The following is a 22,030-nucleotide window of genomic DNA, read 5'->3' as shown; positions in this document are numbered from 1 at the left end:
TCCAGAAATTAGTTTCGGCTCCGGCCCAGTCAGCTTCGGAGCCGATGGCCCACCCTGTAGTTCTGGTTCCTCCTCTAACAGCCTTGGCACCGTTGGAGCCGGTGCTGGTGGAGCCCATGGAGGTTTTCGGGTCTGCTCTGACCCTTACTCCAACCCCGGCTTTCGGGTCTGAGTTTGGTACACGGACCTCTTCGGTCGGCCCCGGGGGTGACGCTTCGGGACCGATGTTTTCTATTCCGAGCCTTCCTCTCGGTGCGTCTGCTGCGGGGGTGCCGTCTACTGTTGTGGCCCCGGGGGTTGGACCTTCCCAGGACTCTGGCGGTCCGGCCTTCAGGGCCATGAGGAGTGCTTTGGCCAAATCTTCTTTGGCTGCCTCCACGGTCTCACCGGCGCCTTCCCTACACACAGAGACTGGGTCTTTTGTAGTCCCCCTGTCGCTAGACAGCGGAGCCCCGGGGCCTGAGGTCACCCCCCAGTGGGGTTTCCCCCCCTCCTGGAGGTCCCTCTGAAGCTTCTTTGGAGGAACCCCCAAGGAAAAGACTGTGCAAGAGGAAGCACGTCGACTCCACCGATGAGTCTCTCAACGTCGGACACCGATCTTGATGATGCGGAGGTAAGTTGTCCTCTGATGATGTCTCCTTTGCAGACATCTTGGAAGCCCTCAAACAACGAGGCGGCTGGCATTCTAAACCCCCTTCCGCTGACAAGTCTGTGTTCCTCAAGGCCTTCGGGGCTCAGCCCTCCGCCTCCTGGGTGTCTCCGCCCTTTGACGAGCTCCTAGATTTGATCTGTCGAAGGGCGTGGGAGCATCCAGACTCTGTGGAACCGGTGCCGGCTCGCCCAAATAAATTCTTATAAGCACCCCCAGAGAAAGAGTTTCTGTCCAAAGGTGTGGCTGTAGATGCCCTGGTGGTGGCATCTGCTACCCAACAACATGTAGCAGAGGCTTCGATGTCCGTCCATCCTTTTAATAAGGAGTCTAGGAGCATGGACCGGTACGGGAAGCGCACCCTCAGTTCAGCGGCCTTTACCTTAAGGTCCCTGAACTATTTGACGCACTTCACTAGACTTCAGAGGGATCTGATCAAGGAGCTTTCAGATACCCTCTTGGGTAACCTACCTGAGCAGCTGGCCCAGACGGTTGGCTCTCAGTTGGCTACTCTGTCATCGATATCAAACTCATCCATGAGGCTCATTTCATATGCAGCCGAGGGGGGCGAGTAGAGCGGTGGGTACAGGTGTTGCTCTACGGAGGCAAGCCTGGCTCCACCTGTGTCGGGCGGCAGAGGCCCCCTTAACACTGGAGACTGCGAGTCCTTTCGTGGCTCTTCAGCCTTCCACAATCCCTGAAGGGTTGCCCGACTATGCAGCTCCGGAGCCAGTCGGGGGTCGTTTTTCGAGGCACCTAAAAGCCTGGGAGGGTATCACTCAGGACCGATGGGTGCTTCGAATCATCGCTGGAGGTTACGCCATCCCCTTTACACACCACCCTCCGCCGTCCAGGAAAATCCCGGACCCACCACCCAGTCGACGGGAAATCGCAGCCTTCGAAATCTCAAAGCTGCTTCAAAAAGGAGTCATCCAACCGGTCCCCGCAGACCAGATCGGATTAGGGACTTACTCAAGATTCTTTTTGGTGCCAAAAAAGACCGGGGACTTGAGGCCCATTTTGGATCTCAGCAACCTAAATCGATCAGTCAAGAAGTCCAAGTTCCGAATGGTCACCTTACAATCCATTCTCCCACTGTTGGAGAAAGGTGTTTGGATGTGCTCCATAGATCTCAAGGATGCCTATTATCACATCCTGATAGATCAGGCGTCCAGGAGACATTTGCACTTCAGCCTGGGAGACGGTCATTTTCAGTTCTGCGCACTGCCCTTTGGCCTCACCACAGCCCCTAGGGTGTTCACCAAATGTTTGGCGGTCGTGACTGCTCACCTGAGGAGTCTAGGATTCCAGGTGTTTCCGTATCTGGACGACTGGCTCCTAACTGCCACCTCCAGGCGTCTACTATTGCAGAACCTAGCAGCCACCATATCACTAGGCACTTCCCTTGGAATCACCTTCAATTGGCCAAAGTCTGTGTTGCTGCCATCTCAGCGCATAAGGTTCATCGGAGTAGAGATAGACTCAAACCAAATGCGGGTCTATCTTCCTACAGAAAGGATACAGACTATACAGGCTCAAGTCCGAGCCTTGCTTCTCAAGTCCAAAGCCCCAGCCAGGATGGTCCTACAGCTATTAGGCTCCATGTCGGCCACTGTTCTCCTAGTCCCCTTAGCAAGATTGCATATGAGAATTCTCCAGTGGCTCCTATCGACCCAGTGGTCCTTTCAGGATCTCCCTCTGTCACCTCATACGGATCATGGAAACCTGCAAACGGGACCTTCGCTGGTGGCTGGTGTCCTCCAATCTGGATCAGGGACGACCCTTTGTTCCACCTCCTCCTATGGCCACATTGACGACGGACGCCTCCCAGACGGGGTGGGGGGGGCATTACCTGGTCAGGTCAGTCCAAGGCAATTGGCATTCCGATGAGTCTCCTTCACATCAACATTCTAGAAATGAGGGCGGTGCTTCTATCTTCTACCTTCACGATTACCTCCCTCAGGGCGTAATTGCCATTCAGTCCGACAACATGTCAGTAGTCTGGTATCTGAACAAGCAGGGAGGGACCAGATCCTACCCCTTTGCAGAGAGGCCATGAGAGTTTGGGAGTGGGCAGTGGCGACCAGATGTTTTCTGGTAGCGACTTATATCCCTGGGAGATCCAACGTGATAGCCGACAGACTAAGCAGAACTATTCTCTCTCCTCACGAGTGGTCTCTGAACAATGCAGTGGCAACTCAGATCTTCAGCAGATGGGGAACTCCTTGTTGCGACCTTTTCGCAACCCCGCTGAACGCGAAGTGCAGAAAATTCTTCTCTCTCACTCCAGCTCTGGGAGAGATTCCCATGGACGCCTTGGCCCACCGGCTTGCTATACGCCTTCCCTCCGGTTCCCCTCCTTCCCAGAGTGATCCAAAAGGCGACTCACTTAGTGAGCAAAATGATTTTAGTTGCCCCTTACTGGCCTCGTCAGGTATGGTTTCCCTATCTTCGGAAATATGCACTGGACAGTCCATGGTTCCTGGATCAGATCCCGGACCTATTAATTCATCAGTCGGGACAACTCCATCAGTCCCTTCACTCTTTGAAGTTAACAGCTTGGCTCCTCCTCTTCCGACTATAGTCAGGAATCATACTTTAGACCCAGAAGTCATACGTATCTTATCCTCGGCCCACAAGTCTGCCACTAGGAAACTGTATACTAGCAAATGGAAGAGATTTGCTATTTGGGCTCAACTCCGGGGTCTAGATCCCATCACTGTCCCGGTGTCAGAAGTCCTGAAGTTTCTAACTTCCCTATTCAATCAAGGTTCTTCAGTCTCTACCATCAAGGTCCAATTGGCAGCTATTTCCAATTTTCATGAATCTATAAACCCACCTTTAATGAGCAACAGATTGTGTAAAACCTTCATAAAAGGTGCTGCTTTTCGACCTCCGATTTCTCATCCTGCTCCTCCGTGGGATCTCAATGTGGTATTACGTGCCTTAACCTCCTCCCCTTGAACCGCAGCAACCTGTGATTTGAAATTTCTTTCTTGGAAAACTGCCTTTCTGGTCGTGATTACTTCAGCCAGAAGGGTTTCAGAGCTTCAAGCTCTATCTGTCAAACCACCGTACCTGGTTTTTCACAAAGATAGAGTATCCCTCAGGCCTAACCCATCCTTTGTCCCTAAAGTTTGTTCCAGTTTTTGCCTGCAACAGTCATTAGAACTTCCAGTTTTCTTCCCAAAGTACTCAAAGCGGAATACATCTTCCACACATTGGATGTTCACAGGCAATTGCGCTTTTATTTAGATAGGACCCAACAAACACGAAAAACAGATCAATTGTTTGTGTCCTTTTCGGATAATAAATTGGGCAAAGCCGTCACAAAGGTCACTATTGCCAAGTGGATCAGGGACTGTATTAGTCAGGCTTATTCCTCTTCTAATAAAGAGCTTACAACCTCTGTCAAAGCTCACTCTACAAGAGCTATGGCTACTTCAATAGCATTCCATTCTAAGCTTGCCATTAGCGACATTTGTGCTGCGGCTACGTGGTCTTCTCCACACACCTTCATTTCCCACTACAAATTGGATGTGGCATCTCGGGGGCGAGCTTCATTTGGTTCCACAGTTCTCAGGAGTGTTTTCCAGTGAGCCACCCAGGAATCGGGTGCTAGGGACGCTGTCCCATCAGTACAGAATGTAGGCAAGATAGGATCACATAACATCTTTTAGTTATGTACTTACCATAACTTTAGATGTTTGGGATCCATCTCGCCTACATTCCTAATAACCCACCCTCCTTCCCCCTGCCTTGGAGATCAGAAGAGACCGGGCGGTCCGAGTACTATCGTTTCATCTTGAAACATCTGGCAGTGTTATGTAAACAGTTATGTGTGTGTGCATGAGTGCGGACAAACAAGATCTGGGGAAGTAGTGGTGGTGCATCCTGGGATATAGAATAGCTCAGCCAATAAGAGACTTCGCTCTATAGCATAGTGTGCCGAGTCGGAGCCGAGGATCGGCTCCGAACCCATCAGTACAGAATGTCGGCGAGATGGATCCCAAACATCTAAAGTTATGGTAAGTACATAACTAAAAGTTAATGACTCTAGACTTGAGGCATACCTGCATATCCCAGTAAGGGAATTGTGCAGAAGATACCTCCGTTTCATGCATTACCAATTCTCTGCACTGCCCTTTGGCTTATCTACTGCGGCCAGGGTCTTTACAAAGTGCCTGGCACCAGTAATTGCATTTTGCAAACGAAGCATACAAATCTATCCTTACTTGGACAGCTGTCTCATTCAAGCAGAAAACAGACATTCTTCTTCAACATCTGGCATTTGAAAAAAGGCTTCTAACATACCTAGGGTACACAATAAACGAAAAGAAATCGCAACTGGTACCCTCTCAAAAAATTACATTCCTGGGTGCACGCTTGAATACAACTGACCAGATGGCTTACCTTATGCCATACAAACAAAGGCAACTGACTATTTACTTCAAACAGATGGCAACAAAAACCCAGATGTTCATTGTGTTTCACTGTTGCAGTCGTGACTGTAGGGTTCTCCCCTGCCGGCAGGCCGCCCTCGGTCGGCCAGAATCCCAAAGTCTGGGTCCGGCGTCGGCTTTTCAAACATGCTCCCTGACGTCAGAGCGCCAGGAGTATAAAGCTGACAGCTGACGCCATCTTCTCCAGTCTTTCTTGCTGTGCGGTGATAGCAGTTCGCAAGTGCCGGTCGGCTGACTCCTGACTAATTTTTCTATATACTTCGGTCCGAAGACTTTCTTCTCCACTCAAAGCTAAGTACCCCGTTGGGGAAACTTTTTTCTTGCTCCACTCCGATTTCAGAAAAAGTTAATAATTGTATTTCATGTGGGAAGCAAAATACCGCATAATGATTTTCATTCTTACTGTATTCCTTGCTTAGGCCCTGACCACGACGTAGCTAATTGTCGGTTTTGTGCTAGATTCAATCAACGTACAATTAAACGAAGGTACGATTTTGCTTTTCATTACTTCGGTAGGCGCTTTAACTACAAAATGTCGTCGGATACGGTTCTAGCTACCGGAGTTCACAAACGTCGCAAGGATAAAGACAGGCCTCCGAGGTCCAAATCTGATGACAGAGCACAAGCGGAGCCAGCTTCAGGTTCGGCCGTCGTCAGTGAGGCGCTTTTGCAGCCCCTGTCGTCGGCCATTTCAGAACCGACAGCCGAAACGGACTCTCATGAGGAGCCAACCAGGCCTTTAAATATTTCTGTTGCTGGACCTTCGGACAGTGCTCCTTCGGATGGGTCCAGAGCCACTGTGCAGGTACCGGCTTCCGAAGGGGTTTTCAGGCCTACTCAGCTACTAGTAAAGACAAAGGCAAAGACTCCTGCTAAATCAAAGACTTCAACACAGGCCTCTTCTGAACTGGCTCCCAAGTCACAGAAACAGTTACTCAAGATGGCGGAGGATTTACTTACTATGATTAGGGGTTCACATCCCCCTCCAGATAAAAGGCCAAGGCAGGATGTTTATTATGATTCCTCTGATCAGGCTTTGTTTCCTCAGTTTCTTCTTCTGATCAGGAATATTCTTTCCCTCCTTATGAGGATTCTGATGCTGAAGAATCCATTCCTTCAGCTTCTCCCCCTGAGGATTTCTCTTTTGGGGAAACTTTGCATGAAATGAGGGAACATTTCCACTGGGAAGGACAGGAGTATTCGGAATCCAAGAAAAGACTGAGGGATTTTTTTCTTCTTCCCCAACATAGACTCCTGGCTATTCCTCCTGATGTCCTTCATGGATGCATCTGCAGTCATAACAACTGGGTTGTCCTGTCGTCAGGCAGCCCTTCAGTCGGCCGGATTCCAAAGTCCGGGTCCGGCTTCGGCTGATGTCGCACTTCACCCGACGTCATCTCTGTTGGTCTTCGGGTATAAAAGCATCAGCCGACGCCATTTTCTTCAGTCTTTCTTGCCGCGTGGCGCCCGAAGCAGAAGCTGTTCGCAAGTGCCGGTCGGTCGGATCCAGAGATTACTTCTACCGAATACTACTTCGAAGACTTCTAAAGCTAAGTACTCCGTTGGGGACTCTTTCTTGCCTCAGCCGATGTCAGAAAAAGTTAATAATTGTTTAACCTGTGGGAAACAAATACCTCATAAAGATTTCCACTCTTACTGCCTGCCTTGCTTAGGCCCAGCCCACGTAGCAGCCTGTTCGCCTGTGCTTCTTTCAACCGACGAACGCTTAGGCGCCGGTCGGAGTTTGCAGAACAGTTTTTCGGTTCTGATTTTGCGTACATTATGCCGCCGGATCCTCCGACTACGCATTCTGCCAAAAAAAGAAAAGACCGACACTTCGCGGTCCGCGGTTTCGCCGAAACCATGGTTAAGCAAACGCGAGTGTCTCGGTTTCGCCAAACCGAGAAAACTGATCAAAATACAGCTGAATCTATCTCTACAACTGAGTTCCCTGCTAACACTCTTGAATCGGCCCAGAAATTTTACCCACTACGGTGCTTACCACTGACTTATCAGACACCATTCCCTTGGATGTCTCTACCCCAGCACGTGGTGCTGCTAGGCCTCCAGCAGCCATGTCCATTAAGGCCTTCGCCAGAGCTAAAGCAGCCAAGACTACTAGAACAGTGCCTGTTAAACCCCCCTCAACCAGGCCCTCTTCCAGTTCTCAAATGCTTACTTTGGCAGAAGATTTAATTTCATTAATTAGAGGATCTCAATCTCACCCAGACAGGGCCTCTCAGCCCCCAGAGAAGAAACCTAGGGCAGAGCCCCATGAGCCAGTGTCCTCTGATGATTCTGCTGATGAATCGGACATAACTGACCAGCCAGAGGCTCCTTTCTCCAATTTTGAAGATTCTGACGCCGAAGAATCCATTCCAGCTGCTTCCCCACCAGAAGAATTCTCCTTTGGGGAAACCTTGCATGCCATGCGAGAACAGTTCCAATGGCAGCAACAGGATTTTCAGACTCCAGGAAAAGACTTAGGACCTTTTTGCACCTTCCACAGCACAGGCCCTTAGCTATACCTCCTGTTCTCTCTGTGGTGGATGATGCTTTCAATGATGTCTGCTCCGCTCCAGATTCTTTACCCCCAGCCCCTGCCAAACCAGACAGATTTTACAGGGTGCCAGATACTCATCACCACCTTTACAAGGCCCCTCTTGCAGACCCGAAACTATTTCCCAGGGTCCCAAGGCAGTAGTCAGACCATAGCTAAAACCCTGTTCCTTCTGAAAGGGAAGCAAGGTCATTAGACAGATGGGGTAAAAAGGTTTACACTTCAGCCACTCTCTCAGCTAGAGCTTTAAACTGTCAGTTTCACATGATACAATACCAAGAGTTTATGCTTGATCAGTTAACTAGAAAACTAACCACTGATGAATCTCTTGATAAGAAATATGTATTAGAAATGGTAAATAACATACAGCAAGTTAGTAACCATTCTTTAAAATGTGGCTATGATGCACTGGAGGCTTCATTTAGATCAGCCATGACTGGCACTGTAATTAGAAGGCATGCATGGCTAAAGGAGCAAGCTTTACGGATCATGTTAAATCTAAATTGCTAGATGCTCCTATAGATAAAACAAGTTTGTTTGGTACACCTGCCCAGCAGGTTATGAAGAAAATGGAAGAAAAGGCAAAATCAGTCCAGACAGTTAAAGATTTCTTGCAGGTTCAACCCCAAGGTTTAGCAGGAACTGGCCTGCCAAAATTGGTCCTTTCCTGACTCCACAAGACCTCAAAGGGGCAGGAATAGACGTTCCAGAGGCAGAAACCAATCCAGAGGAGGTGCCTACAGAGGACGACAGTGGCAAGGTAACAACAGAGGCACAGACTCCACACCTGCCACTACATCAACACAACCACAGTGACTTAATCCTAAACCCGCCTTCCAGGGAACAAATAGCAGCTCCTCTAGGCGGAAAGCTAACCTTATTTTCAAAAAACTGGCACCACATAACAAAGGACAAGTGGATTTTACGAACCATAGATCAAGGTTACGGGTGCCACTTCCACACTTTACCAGACAAAGAGGAATGCCAAATCTACCTCCAAATCAAAAGACAGAGGCTCTACAACAGATAATGGAGTTAGCAAACATGAGAGCTGTGGAGAAAGTGCCAACAGCAGAGCAAGGAAAGGGGTTCTACTCCAGACTATTCCTAGTTCCAAGAAGGGAAAAAAGTTGGAGACCAATTCTAGACCTGTCCACCCTGAATACTTACATCATTGTCCCAAAATTCAAAATGCTGACCCTACAGCAACTTCTTCCCATGCTGGGCAAGGAGTGTTGGCTGGTAACTCTAGATCTCAAGGAGGCATACCTGCACGTCCCCATTCGACCAATCTGCAGAAGATACCTCAGATTTCTTGCAGGATCAGAGCACTATCAATTCTCAGAATTGCCCTTTGGCTTATCTACTGCGCCCAGAGTATTCACAAAATGCCTGGCATCAGTAATCGCCCATTGCAGACTACAGGGAATTCAAATTTATCCATACCTGGACGACTGCCTGATACAAGGAGACAACAAAAGCAAGCTGACAACAGATTTACAAAGGGTCATTTACTTGCTTCAAGCACTGGGATACACAGTCAATTTACAAAAGTCAAGACTGATACCATCCCAGACAAGGACTTTCCTGGGAGCGGAATTGGACACAGTAAGACAAATGGCATTCCTAACTACAGAAAAACAAAAGAACTCCTCTTTACTTCTTGGCACTAACAAAACTGAACAAGTTAACAGCAAGAAAGGTACTGCAGGCCTTGGGTTTCATGGCATCATGCATAATCTTGGTTCCATTTGCCAGACTACATATGAGAAAACTACAGTGGTACCTAAAGAATTTATGGTCCCAACACAGACACAGCCTAGAAACGGAAATCCCACTAATACCATGCTTTAAAACAGGAGTTCCTATGGTGGGCTCAGGCATGCCAGTCAAACCCAGGCCTGCCCTTTCAGAGGTCAAGCAAGCCAGACAATCACAACAGATGCTTCAGACCTAGGATGGGGGGGTGCATATGCTGGACAAATGCGTACAAGGATTGTGGACACAGGACCAACTTCACCTGCACATCAACCTAAAAGAAATGCTGGCAGTAAAACTGGCAATCCAAAAGTTCAGACCATTTCTCAAGGAGGACCACTTGATGATAAGGACAGACAACACCACAGTCATGTGGTACATCAACAAACAGGGAGGCACTCATTCTTACCCCCTATGCAGAATGACTTTGGAGCTGTGGACCCTGGCACTCAGCTACAACATCCAGTTACAGGCAATATTTGTGCCAGGAAAAGAAAACTTACTAGCAGATATGTTAAGCAGGACCACATCGGATGCCCACGAATGGCAGCTGCACCCGGATATCTTCAAGACCATCTCGAAGAAATGGGGAATGCCTCAGATAGACCTATTCGCATCACCTCTCAATCACCAGCTCAAAAAATTCTGCACAAGGACATTCCACCCACTAGCATGGAAAGTGGACTCTCTCCTTCAGCTGGAAAGGCCTAACAGCATATGCATTCCCACCTCTTCCCTTGATACACAAAGTACTACTAAAAATCAAGGAGGAACGTCCAAGGATAATCCTGATAGCTCCAAACTGGCCAAGACAGCATTGGTACCCACTACTGAGGAGCATGTCTCGGAACAATATGTGGCCAATTCCCCTGATGCCTTTGATGCTAACTCAGAACAACTTCAGCACCATGCATCCAAACCTAAAAACGCTGCAACTGACTGCATGGAACATCACATAGCAGCTGCTAATACAGAACTTTCACAAAGAGTTAGACATTATTCTTGAAGCACGCAGGCTTTCAACTAGAAGGAATTATGCTGGGAAATGGAAAAGGTTTGTCATTTGGAGTTCTGAAAGAGGAAAAGATGTATCAAACATAGATATGCCTAACATTCTGGAGTATCTGGCCGAACTACTTCATTCAGGCCTGTCCTACTCCTCCATCAAGATTCATGCATCAGCTATTTCAGCAGAATACAGCTTTGATCCACCTGTTTTTTCACACCCTTTGCTCAGGCAGTTCCTCAGAGGAATCAAGAATGTAAAACCTCCAAGGAAACCACCATTGCCAGCTTGGGACTTGAACTTTGTGCAAGAAAATTGACACTATCACCTTTTGAACCAGCAGCAACAGCAGACCTACAACACCTGTCATGGAAAACTGCTTTCCTACTGGCAATTACTTCAGCAAGGAGGGTTTCAGAACTACAGGCCTTAATGGCAGTGCAACCCTTTCTAATCTTCCACCAAGATAGAGTGTCCATGAGGACTAATCCTACATTTATGCCTAAGGTGGTATCCAGAGTGTCTTTAAACCAGGCAATCCACCTGCCTACCTTCTTTCCCAACCCACAAAACAGAGGGAAAGAATACTGCATACCTTGGATGTACATAGACAGCTACGCTACTACTTGGACAGAACAAAAAATAGCAGAAAGACTGACCAACTTTTCGTAGCCTATGCAACAGGAAGGGAAGGAAAAGCTATTTCCAAACAGACAATCTCCAAATGGATAGGAAATTGCATACGATTCTGCTACTCCTTCCATGGAAAGCCAATTCCACAGAACATAAGACCTCATTCTACAAGGGCAACAGCCACTACCACAGCCTTCTTACGAGGAGTGGCTACCAAAGACATTATTGAGGCGGCTACTTGGACCTCCGTGCATACATTTGCCAAGCATTATAATTTACCTCTATATTCCAGATCCCGAGCAGGGTTTGCCACTGCTGTTCTGCAAGGGATCCTAAACACACCATAATTTACTTTTATCCTCCTCCCTAGTTGGCTATGGTATTCTACCCAGTTGTTATGACTGCAGATGCATCCATGAAGGACATAGTACAGTTTTGTACCTACCATAAATGTAGATGTCCGAATTGGATAGCATCTGCAGTCAGGATTACCCTCCCTCCTTCCCTCTGTGGTACTCCTAGGGTGTTTACCCTTCTAATAGCTAGCTAGTGGGGATTTCTTTCATGGTGTATTTGTTTGTATTTATGTACATACATGCTTATTTTGTGTTTACCTCTATCTTTTGGAAACATTGGCATCTATCCAAAATTTTAGCCTTCTATAGGGCTTCTGGCATCTGGGGCAAGAAACACTGAAGAAAATGGTGTCGGCTGATGCTTTTATACCCGAAGACCAACAGAGATGACGTCGGGTGAAGTGCGACATCAGCCGGCGGACCCGGACTTTGGAATCCGGCCGACTGAAGGGCTGCCTGACGACAGGACAACCCAGTTGTTATGACTGCAGATGCTATCCAATTCGGACATCTACATTTATGGTAGGTACAAAACTGTACTTTTTGGATATTGTGGATGATGCCTTTTCGGAGGCTAACAACCCCTGACTCTTTTCCTCCTGCTCCTGTTAAGCCTGATAGATATTACAGGGTTCCTGATTCCCATCAGTTTTTATACAAGAACCCTTCTGCTGACCCTGAAACCATTTCTCAGGGTCCTAAGGGAGTTAAGGCTGCTTCTGCCAAAAATCCCATTCCTACTGAAAAGGATTCTCGATCCTTAGAAAGATGGGGCAAAAAGGTGTACACTTCTGCTACTTTGTCCATTAGGGCTTTGAACTGTCAGTTTCATATGCTTAAATACCAGCAATTTATTTTGTCTGTCTTAAAACAAAAGCTTACTTCCATTTCTGCCTGTGCAGATAAGGAATTACATGACTTACTGCATGCCACTGAACAGGTTGGGAAACATGGTTTACACTGTGGATTTGATGCCTTGGAGGCTTCTTGTAGGGCTGCGGCCTCTGGCACAGTCATTAGAAGGCATGCATGGCTAAAGGAACAACATTTACCTGAACAAGTAAAGGCCAAATTATTGGATGCTCCTGTTCAGCATGTTTTGTTTGGATCAAAAGCTGAAGAGGTGATCAAAAAGATGGAGGATAAGGCAAAATCCATGCAAACAGTTAAAGATTTCTTACAAGTGCAGCCACCTAGATTTAGCAGGAATTGGCCTTCAAAAAATTGGTCCTTTCCCACTTCAGGCAGGCCTCAGATGGATAGATATAGACGCTCCAGAGGGAGGCCTCAAACACAAGCTGCTTATAGACCAAGACAGTGGACTGCTTCAACCCCTAGGGGAGGAGAGGGCAGGTCACAATCTCAAAGGAAACAAACTCAATGACTCCCTCTGTTGGGCTACAGGAACTTCTTGCCTGGAAGCCCCTCTCGGAGGAATCAAAATTGGACTCAAATAACCCAAGACAAATGGGTTTTGGATGTGGTTTTAAGAGGTTACAAATTCCATTTTCATACCTTGCCAAGGCCAAGCGGATGGCCAGACCTTCCAAAACATCAATGGATGGAGGCCTTAAACCAGGTGGAAGCACTTTTGGCTATGAATGTCATAGAACTGGTTCCTCTTTCAGAGATGGGAAAAGGTTTTTACTCAAGGCTGTTTCTAGTCCCAAGGAAGCAAAACTCATGGAGATCCACTCTGGATCTGTCGGTCTTGAACACCTTTCTAGAGATTCCAAAATTCAAGATCTTACCCTACAGCAGCTACTTCCAATGCTGTCCAAAGATGCATGGATGGTAACTTTGGATTTAAAGGAGGCATATGTACACATTCCCATCCAGCAAAATCGCAGAAAATACCTCAGGTTCAAGGCCGGATCGAGGCACTTTCAATTCTCTGCGCTGCCCTTTGGATTGTCTACTGCATCCATGGTCTTCAAATGCCTGGCTCCAGTAGTAGCTTACTGCAGACTCAAGGGAATTCAAATTTACCCTTATCTGGACAATTGTCTAATTCAGGCAGACAGCAAGGATGTCTTACTCCAGCATCTAGAATTTGTACAGAACCTCCTCAAGTTCCTGGTTTTCTCTGTAAACATAAAAAAGTCAAATTTGACGCCACCACAACAGATAACTTTTCTGGGTGCTCTTCTAAACACCACAACCCAGATGGCATTTCTGACATCCGAAAAACAATTACAGCTGGCTTCAACTTTCAAAACCTTGGCAACTCTAACTCAACTATCTGCAAGGAAATTCCTGCAGGCTTTGGGTTACATGGCCTCCTGCATTCTTCTCGTACCATATGCAAGACTACACATGAGGAAAATACAGTGGTACCTAAAAAGTGTATGGTCTCAGCATTGCCACAGTTTAGACATACTAATCTCCATCCTTCCTTGCCTTCAAAAGGAATTTCTTTGGTGGTCCAGGGCATGTGCTCTAAACAAAGGGAAACCCTTTCGTCTGCCTCCTGCCACTCAGATTCTAACCACGGACGCCTCGGATTATGCTTGGGGATCCCATTTTCAGGGCAATTGTCTGCAGGGCCTTTGGACAAAGGATCAGAAGCACCTGCATATCAACTTAAAGGAAATGTTAGCCGTTCAGAAAGCTCTGTTGGCCTTCAGGAATCTTTTACAACCAGGACAACTACTAATACGGACAGACAACACCACAGTTATGTGGTACATAAACAAGCAAGGGGGATCTCATTCCTACCCCCTTTGCAGACTAGCCATGGATTTATGGAACACAGCTCTAGCTTGCAATCTGGATCTTCAAGCTCAGTTTCTACCAGGGAAATGAAACTTCCTGGCAGACAGTCTGAGCAGAAACCTTTCGGATCCACACGAGTGGATGCTGGACACCAAAATATTCAGGATGATAACAGCAGTCTGGGGATGTCCTCACATAGACCTCTTTGCATCCCATCTCAATCATCAACTACAGAATGTTTGCACCAGGACTTTCCACAGAGAAGCTTAGAAAGTGGATGCCCTATCATTCAGTTGGAGGAACCTCTCGGGATATGCCTTTCCGCCTCTTCCTCTCCTTCCACGGGTTTTATTGAAGATAAAACAGGACAAGCCCAAGATGATAATCTTGCTGGCTCCAAATTGGCCTCGGCAGTTTTGGTATCCAACTCTAAAAAATCTATGTCTGGAGCCCCCTTGGGTTTTACCTCAGTCTCTGAACCTTCTGTCCCAGCATCAGGGTCAGGTTCTACACTCATGTCAGAACTCTCAGCCTGGTGGCCTGGTTAATCCAGGGCCTTTGATTTCTTCTTTACTGCCCAAGCAGGTTATGGATGTCATTTTAGAAGCCAGACGTCCTATAAGCAGGAAAATGGAAAAGATTTTGTTCCTGGATGCAGGCTCAGGATTCTGATCCTCTTCTTCCTAACATTACTTTAATTTTACTTGACTTGTCAGATCTCTTACATAAGGGTCTCTCTTTTTCTTCCATTAAGATACATGCCTCTGCTATTTCTGCTCCTTACAATACAGACCCTCCCATCTTTTCCCACCAGCTCATGAGACAGTTTCTCAGAGGAGCTAAGAACTTAAGATCTCCTAGATCTCCTCCCATTCCTGCTTGGGATCTCAACTGTGTTTTGGAAAAACTAACCTTGCCTCCTTTTGAGCCTGCTGCCTCTTCTGACATCAAGTTTTTATCTTGGAAGACAGCTATCCTGTTAGCCCTAACCTCTGCCAGGAGAGTTTGAGTTACAAGCTCTTATGGCTGTGGAACCTTATATTATTTTTCATCAAGACAGGGTATCGTTGAGGACTAATCCTACCTTCATGCCTAAGGTGGTTTCCAAAGTGGCTTTAAATCAAGCTATCCACTTGCCAACCTTTTTCCCCACTCCTCAAAATAAAGGGGAAAAGGATATTACATACCTTGGATGTACACAGACAACTATGTTTTTACCTGAACAGAACCAAGGACATCAGAAAATCAGAACAATTGTTTGTTTCTTATGCTTCAAGTTCCCAAGGTAAAGCCATTTCAAAACAGACCATTTCTAAATGGATTGCTCATTGAATCAGATTTTGTTATTCTCACCATGGAAAGCAAATCCCAGGGAGTATACGGACTCATTCCACCAGAGCTGCTGCCACTTCTACGGCCTTCCTCAGGGGAGTTCCTACCAAGGACATTTTGGAAGCTGCAACTTTGAGTTCAGTGCATACTTTTCTAAGCACTAAAATCTACCTCTCTACTCTAAGTCTAGGGCAGGCTTCGCCTCTGCAGTCTTGCAGGGTTTTTTAGCCGCCCCTTCCTCTTTATGACCACCTCCTTTCTTTCAGCTTTGGGATTCTACCCTACAGTCATGACTGCAACAGTGAAACACGAACATAGTACAGTTGTGTACACCTACCATAAATGTAGATGTTCGAGTGTCTTCACTTTTGAAGTCTGGGTTTCCCTCCCTCCTGTCCCCTCTTATTTTTACTTGTGTATTTCCTTTTTTCACCTCACCATTCTTCTGAGGTGTATTTGCAAAGGTTATGGGACCCTTTTTCATTTTGGGACTACTGACATCTGGGGCAAGAAAAACTGGAGAAGATGGCATTGGCTGTCAGCTTTATACTCCTGGCGTTCTGACATCGGGGAGCATGGTTGAACAGCCGACGCCGGACCCAGACTTTGGGATTCTGGCCGACCGAGGGCTGCTTGCCGGCAGGGGAGAACCCTACAGTCATGACTGCAGCAGTGAAGACACTCGAACATCTACATTTATGGTAGGTGTACACAACTGTACTTTATCTGCAAGACAAATTCTGCAGGCTTTGGGGTTGATGGCATCCTGCATTCTACTAATTCCATATGCAAGACTGCATATGAGGAAACTACAGTGGTATCTAAAAAGTTTATGGAGTCAACATTGTCACAGTCTGGAAACAATGATCCCTCTCATTCCCTGCCTACAACAGGAGTTTCTTTGGTGGGCAGAGACATGTCACCAGAACATGGGATGGTCATTCACTCTACCCCCTGCCACCCAAACCCTAACTACAGACGGATCAGACTATGCTTGGGGAGCCCACCTGGCGGGGGGAGATGCATTCAGGGCATATGGAGCCCAAAACTAATGCATTTGCATATCAACCAAAAGGAGATATTAGCTGTTCAGAATGCCCGGACAGCCTTCAAGGATTTAATTCACCCAGGACAACTATTGAAAAAGATGGACAACACCACGGTTATGTGGTACATAAACAAACGGGGGTACACATTCCTACCCCCTTTGCAGACTAGCCATGGCATTGTGGGATACAGCCCTGACTTACCAAGTACATCTTCAAGCTCAATTCCTGCCAGGAAAACAAAATACTCTGGCAGACAAACTAAGCAGAAATCTTATGGACCCTCACGAGTGGAAACTGGACCCACAAGTCTTCAGCATGACAACAGAGAAATGGGGGAGCCCAGACATAGATCTATTTGCCTCTCCCCAAAATTATCAACTGGACATATTCTGCACAAGAACTTATCACAGACAAGCATGGAAAGTGGATGCCCTGTCCTTCAATTGGAAAATCAGTCTACGCCTTTCCTCTGCTTCTTCTCCCCAAGGTCTTACTAAAGGTCAGACAGGAAAAAACAAAAATGATCCTAATTGCACAGGACTGGCCTCGCCAGCACTGGTACCCAATTCTAAGGAATATATCTCCACTCCCTCCTTGGTACTTGCCTCAAATACCTCATCTACTGTCTCAGCAGAGCAGTCAAATTCTACACAATCAGCTCCAAACTCTGACTCTGGCAGTGTGGCTGATCATGTAATTATTCAAACACCTCTCAGTAAATCTGTGATGGGTGTCATTTTGGAAGCCAGAAGGCCTAGTGCTAGAAAATGTTATGCTGATAAATGGAAGAGATTATGTGCTTGGAATCAAGCACAAGGGACGGATACAGCAAAGCCAAATATTCCTCAGATTTTACAATACTTGACTGAATGCCTTTCTGCTGTGCTGGTTACCAAGTCATATTTTCAGATACAGTGGATATAAAAAGTGTACACACCCCTGTTAAAATGCCAGATTTTTGTGATATAAAAAAGTGAGGCCACAATAAATAATTTCAAAACATTTCCCACCTTTAATGTGATCTATGACCTGGACAGTTCAATTGAAAAACAAACAGATCTGTAGGGGGAAAAATATAAAAAATAAAGTACAATAAGCTGGTTGCATAAGTGTGCACACCCTTAAACTAATAATTTGTTGAATCAACTTTTGATTTAATTACAGCATTCAGCCGCCTTGGATAGGAGTCTATCAGCACAACACATCTTGGCTTGGCAAATTTGCCCACTCTTCCTTGCAGAAGTGCTCCAACTCTATCAGATTGCAAGGGCATCACTTGTGCATAGCCCTCTTCAGGTCACTCCATAGATTATCTATTGAATTTATGTCTAGACTCTGGCTGGGCCATTCCAAAACTTTAATTTTCTTCTGGTGAAGCCATTCTTTTGCTGATTTGGATGTATGCTTGGGGTTATTGTGTTGAAAGGTGAAATTCCTCTTCATCTTCAGCTTTCTAACAGGTGCTTGAAGGTTTTGGGCCAAAAGTGACTGGTATTTGGAACTGTTAATAATTCCCTCCACCTTGACTAAAGCTCCAGTTTCAGCTGAAGAAAAGCAACCTCTCAGCATGAAACTGCCACCACCATGCTTCACCATGGGGATAGTGTTCTTTTAGTGATGCAAAGTGTTGTTTTTTGCACCAAGCGTACCTTTTAGAATTGTGACCAAAAAGTTCAACCTTGGTCTCATCAGACCATAACACATTTTCCCACATGCTTTTGGGAGACTTGTACTTTTTTGCAAATTTTAGCTGGGCCTGTGTGTTTGTGTGTGTAAGAAAATGTTTCCATCTTGCAACCCTACCCCATAGTCCAAACATATGGAGAACACTGGAGATTTTCACATATAGTGCACAACCAGTACTTGCCAGAAATTCCTGCAGCGCCTTCAGTGTTGCTGTAGGTCTTTTGGCAGTCTCCCTGACCAGTTTTCATCTTGTCTTTTCATCAATTTCGGAGGGACGTCCAGTTCTTTGAAACGTCACTGTTGTCCCATATTTTCTCCACTTTTTGATGACGGTCTTCACTGTGTTCCATGGCATATCCAATGCTATGGAAAAATTTTTGTACCCTTCTCGACCTTTCAACAATGAGATCCCTTTGATGCTTTGTAAGCTGTCTGTGAACCATGGCTTTTGCTGTAGCAGGCAGCTGAGTAAATGTCGGGAAAATCCTACTAGGACAGCTGAACTTTATTTAGGGTTAATCAAAGTATCTTTAATTGATGACAGGTGTGTACCCAAAAAGACTGAATACTGTAATTAAATCTAAAGGTGCTTCAACAAAGTATTAGTTTAAGAGTGTCCACACTTATGCAACCAGCATATTGTAGGTTTTTTATTTTTTATATTTTTCCCCTAGCAGATTTTTGTTTTTAAATTGAATTGTACAGGTTATAGGTCATATTAAAGGAGGGAAAAGTTTTGAAATTATTTATTGTGGTCTTATTTTTTTATATCACAAAAACCTGGCATTTTAACAGGGGTGTGTACACTTTTTTTTGTATCCACTGTAGGTGTCCCATTGGGGTTTCTTCTATTTTTGTTAGTGTGTTCATGTCATCCAGAAAGGGAAAATGTCAGTGTGAGAGGCAGATGAACCACAAGGATCCCCATGGCCAGTGTCCTTTTTGTTTGGGTGCTTCCCATAATCATACACAGTATTCTATCTGCCAGATGTTTGTGCCCAAGAACTTGCATAGTCCTCTTTCCTCCCTGTTTATATACTTGGAGAACCCACGTCTTAAGTTTGATGGTTCAGGGTGCTATGGCAGATTCCTCCTATTCCGAGGGCTAACAGTCTGCCAAGAAGAAGGCCAAAAAAGTTAGGTCTGATCTGGCTGCTGTCCATCCTTCCCCGGATGTCTCTGTCAAGGCTGGTGAAAGCCTGGAGGACTGTCAAGTGGTTGCTTCAGATTCCTCTGCCATTATTACGTCGGAGGCCAGCATGGATCCAGCTTCCTGCATGTGCCTTATGGTAAGTGTATACAACTGTACTTTATCCCTGCTGTGGTAGCCCTCGGCCAGCCCGAATACCAGAGTCAATGTTTTTGTGCGCCGGCTGCTGTCGCCTGTAGTCTGACATCAGGTCATCAGTACTATAAATCAAGGCAGCCGACATCATTACATCTGTCTTTCTTGCTGTGGAGCCCATGGCAGAAGCAGTTTGCACTAGTGGCAGTCGGTCGCTACCAGAAGTCGAATTTCAGCAGAAAACTTCTAAAGCTAAGTACCCTTTGGGGACCCTTTTTTCTTGCTCTAACCGATGTCTGAAAAAGTTAACAGTTGTCTTGCCTGTGAAAGCAGATCCCACACCAAGACTTTCATTCCTACTACTGCATCCCTTGTTTAGGCCAAGACCACAATGTCCCTCATTGCTGGTTCTGTGCCCTCTTTAATGCTAGAACCATTCACTGTAGAACTCTTTTTGTAGACAATTAGAGACAGACCACAAAATGCTGTGCCTTCCGATGGTGCTTTCACTGAGCAAGTAGTCAATTCTCCAGAATTCAGTGAGGCACTTTCGTAACCCTTGATGCCCGACTCGCTTTCTATGCAGGCCTCTGCCGAGACCCTTTTGGCATCCGGTATGCAGCAGAAATCCACTTAGTCTTCTGAGCCTTTGGCTGTCTCTGCCTTGGTTAGGTCTGGAGCCGCAACACAGGCACCTGCTTCTGAGGAGGCTGTTCGAACTACCGATTCCAGACAAAAAACGAGACCGACTGATTCTGTCAGGCCTCGAAGCCAGGCCACTCCTAGGAAATCTGCTTCTAGCCACCATCTTGCTACTGCTCCTCCACCCCAAGCTCAAATGCTTAAAATGATGGAGGATCTAATTTCCCTTACCTGAGGTACTCAAGGCCCCACCCCAAAAAGGAAAAGTCTCCCTTCTCCAGAAATTGACAGACCAAAAGTATGAGGAATCCAATTATTCTGCCTTTGAAGAGGAACAGCCCTTAATTGTTTGAGGATTCAGATGCAGAGGAAGCCATTTCCTCTGCCTCACCATCAGAAGACGTCACCTTCGGGCAAACCCTCCACTCCCTTAGGGAACATTTTCGATGGGAATCTCAGGACTACCCACAGTCGCAAGAAACTACTTGGAGAGTTTCTGGGCCTTCCCCAGCACAGACCCTTTGCCATCCCTCCTGTTCTAGAAGTGGTGGATGAAGTTTTCCTTGAATCCAGTTTAGCCTCTGATGCCCTGCCTCCTGCACCAGCTAAACCTGACAGGTACTACACAGTATGAGGTTCTTACAAGTACCTGTACAGGAACCCTGCTGCAGACCCAGAGGTCATTTCACAAGGGCCCAAAGGAGCTAAGACTAGTTCTGCCAAGAATCCTCTTCCTTCTGACAGACTCCAGAGCTCTGGACAGATGTGATAAAAAAAGTGTACACCTCTGCAATGTTAGGTATCGGAGCACTCAGTTGTCAGTTCCATATGTTAAAATATCGACAACATACTTTGGAACAAATAAAGCAGAAGATTTCTACCTCTCCTGATGGTGCCAACTCAAAAGAGCTGGCAGATTTACTTCACTCTGCTGGTCAAGTGGCTAAGCACTCATTACAATGTGGATATGATGCCCTAGAAGCCTCTAGCAGGGCAGCAGTGACAGGATCTGTTATTAGAAGACATGCATGGCTGAAGGAACAACCTCTCACTATCATGTCATGTCTAAACTTATTGATGCATCCCTAGATAAGGAATGCCTGTTTGGGGAAAAAGCAGAAGAGGTGCTTAAAAAGATGGAAGACGAAGCAAAATCTATGCAAACAGTAAAATATTTATTTCAAGCTCAACCGCCCAGATTCAGCAGAAGCTTACCGTCTAAGTACTGGGCCTTCTTGCACCCAGCAGACAAGGCCAAAGTAAGCCCCACAGGGACGGGACATCCAGGCCCCTATCCCAGGGGCAGCAAAGAAGCAAACAGTGGACCACTTCCACCTCTAAGGGCAGGAAGTTCTAAGCCAAGCTTCTATGGTAAATACTCAGAATGACTCTCCCACCCCCCACTGCCTTCCTTTTCCTTATCTAAAACTAGGAGGGAAGGTTCACTTTCTTCAAGGACAGTTGGGTCTCTACAACCAAGGACCAATGGGTATTACAAATCATTTCTCAGGGATGCAGATTCTCCTTCAGTGAGCTTCCAATTCTAAGAGGGTACCCAGACCCCCCCCAAATCGGTGGACAGAGGCATTAAAAGAGGTAAAGACACGAATATCCCAGGGGGCAGTAGAATCTGCCCCCCCCCCGATCAAATGGGAAAAGGCTTTTACTCCAAATTATTCCTTGTTCCCAGAAAAGAGGGCACTTGGCACCCCATTCTGGATCTATACAAACTGAACACCACCTTGGTGGTCCCCAGATTCAAAATGCTAACCTTGCAGCAGCTCCTGTCTATGCTCACACGCAATGCTGGGCTGGTGACACTAGACCTAAAAGATGCCTACCTCCTATCCCCATCTGGGAATTGTGCAGAAAATTCCTGCACCTCAGAGCAGGCTA

The sequence above is a fragment of the Protopterus annectens genome, chromosome 11.part0, assembly GCF_019279795.1.
Source record: "Protopterus annectens isolate FY-2018-M chromosome 11.part0, PAN1.0, whole genome shotgun sequence".
NCBI classification, from domain to species: Eukaryota; Metazoa; Chordata; order Ceratodontiformes; family Protopteridae; genus Protopterus; species Protopterus annectens.
The sequence above is the reverse complement of the archived record's forward strand: the minus strand, read 5'-3'. Positions refer to the sequence as shown.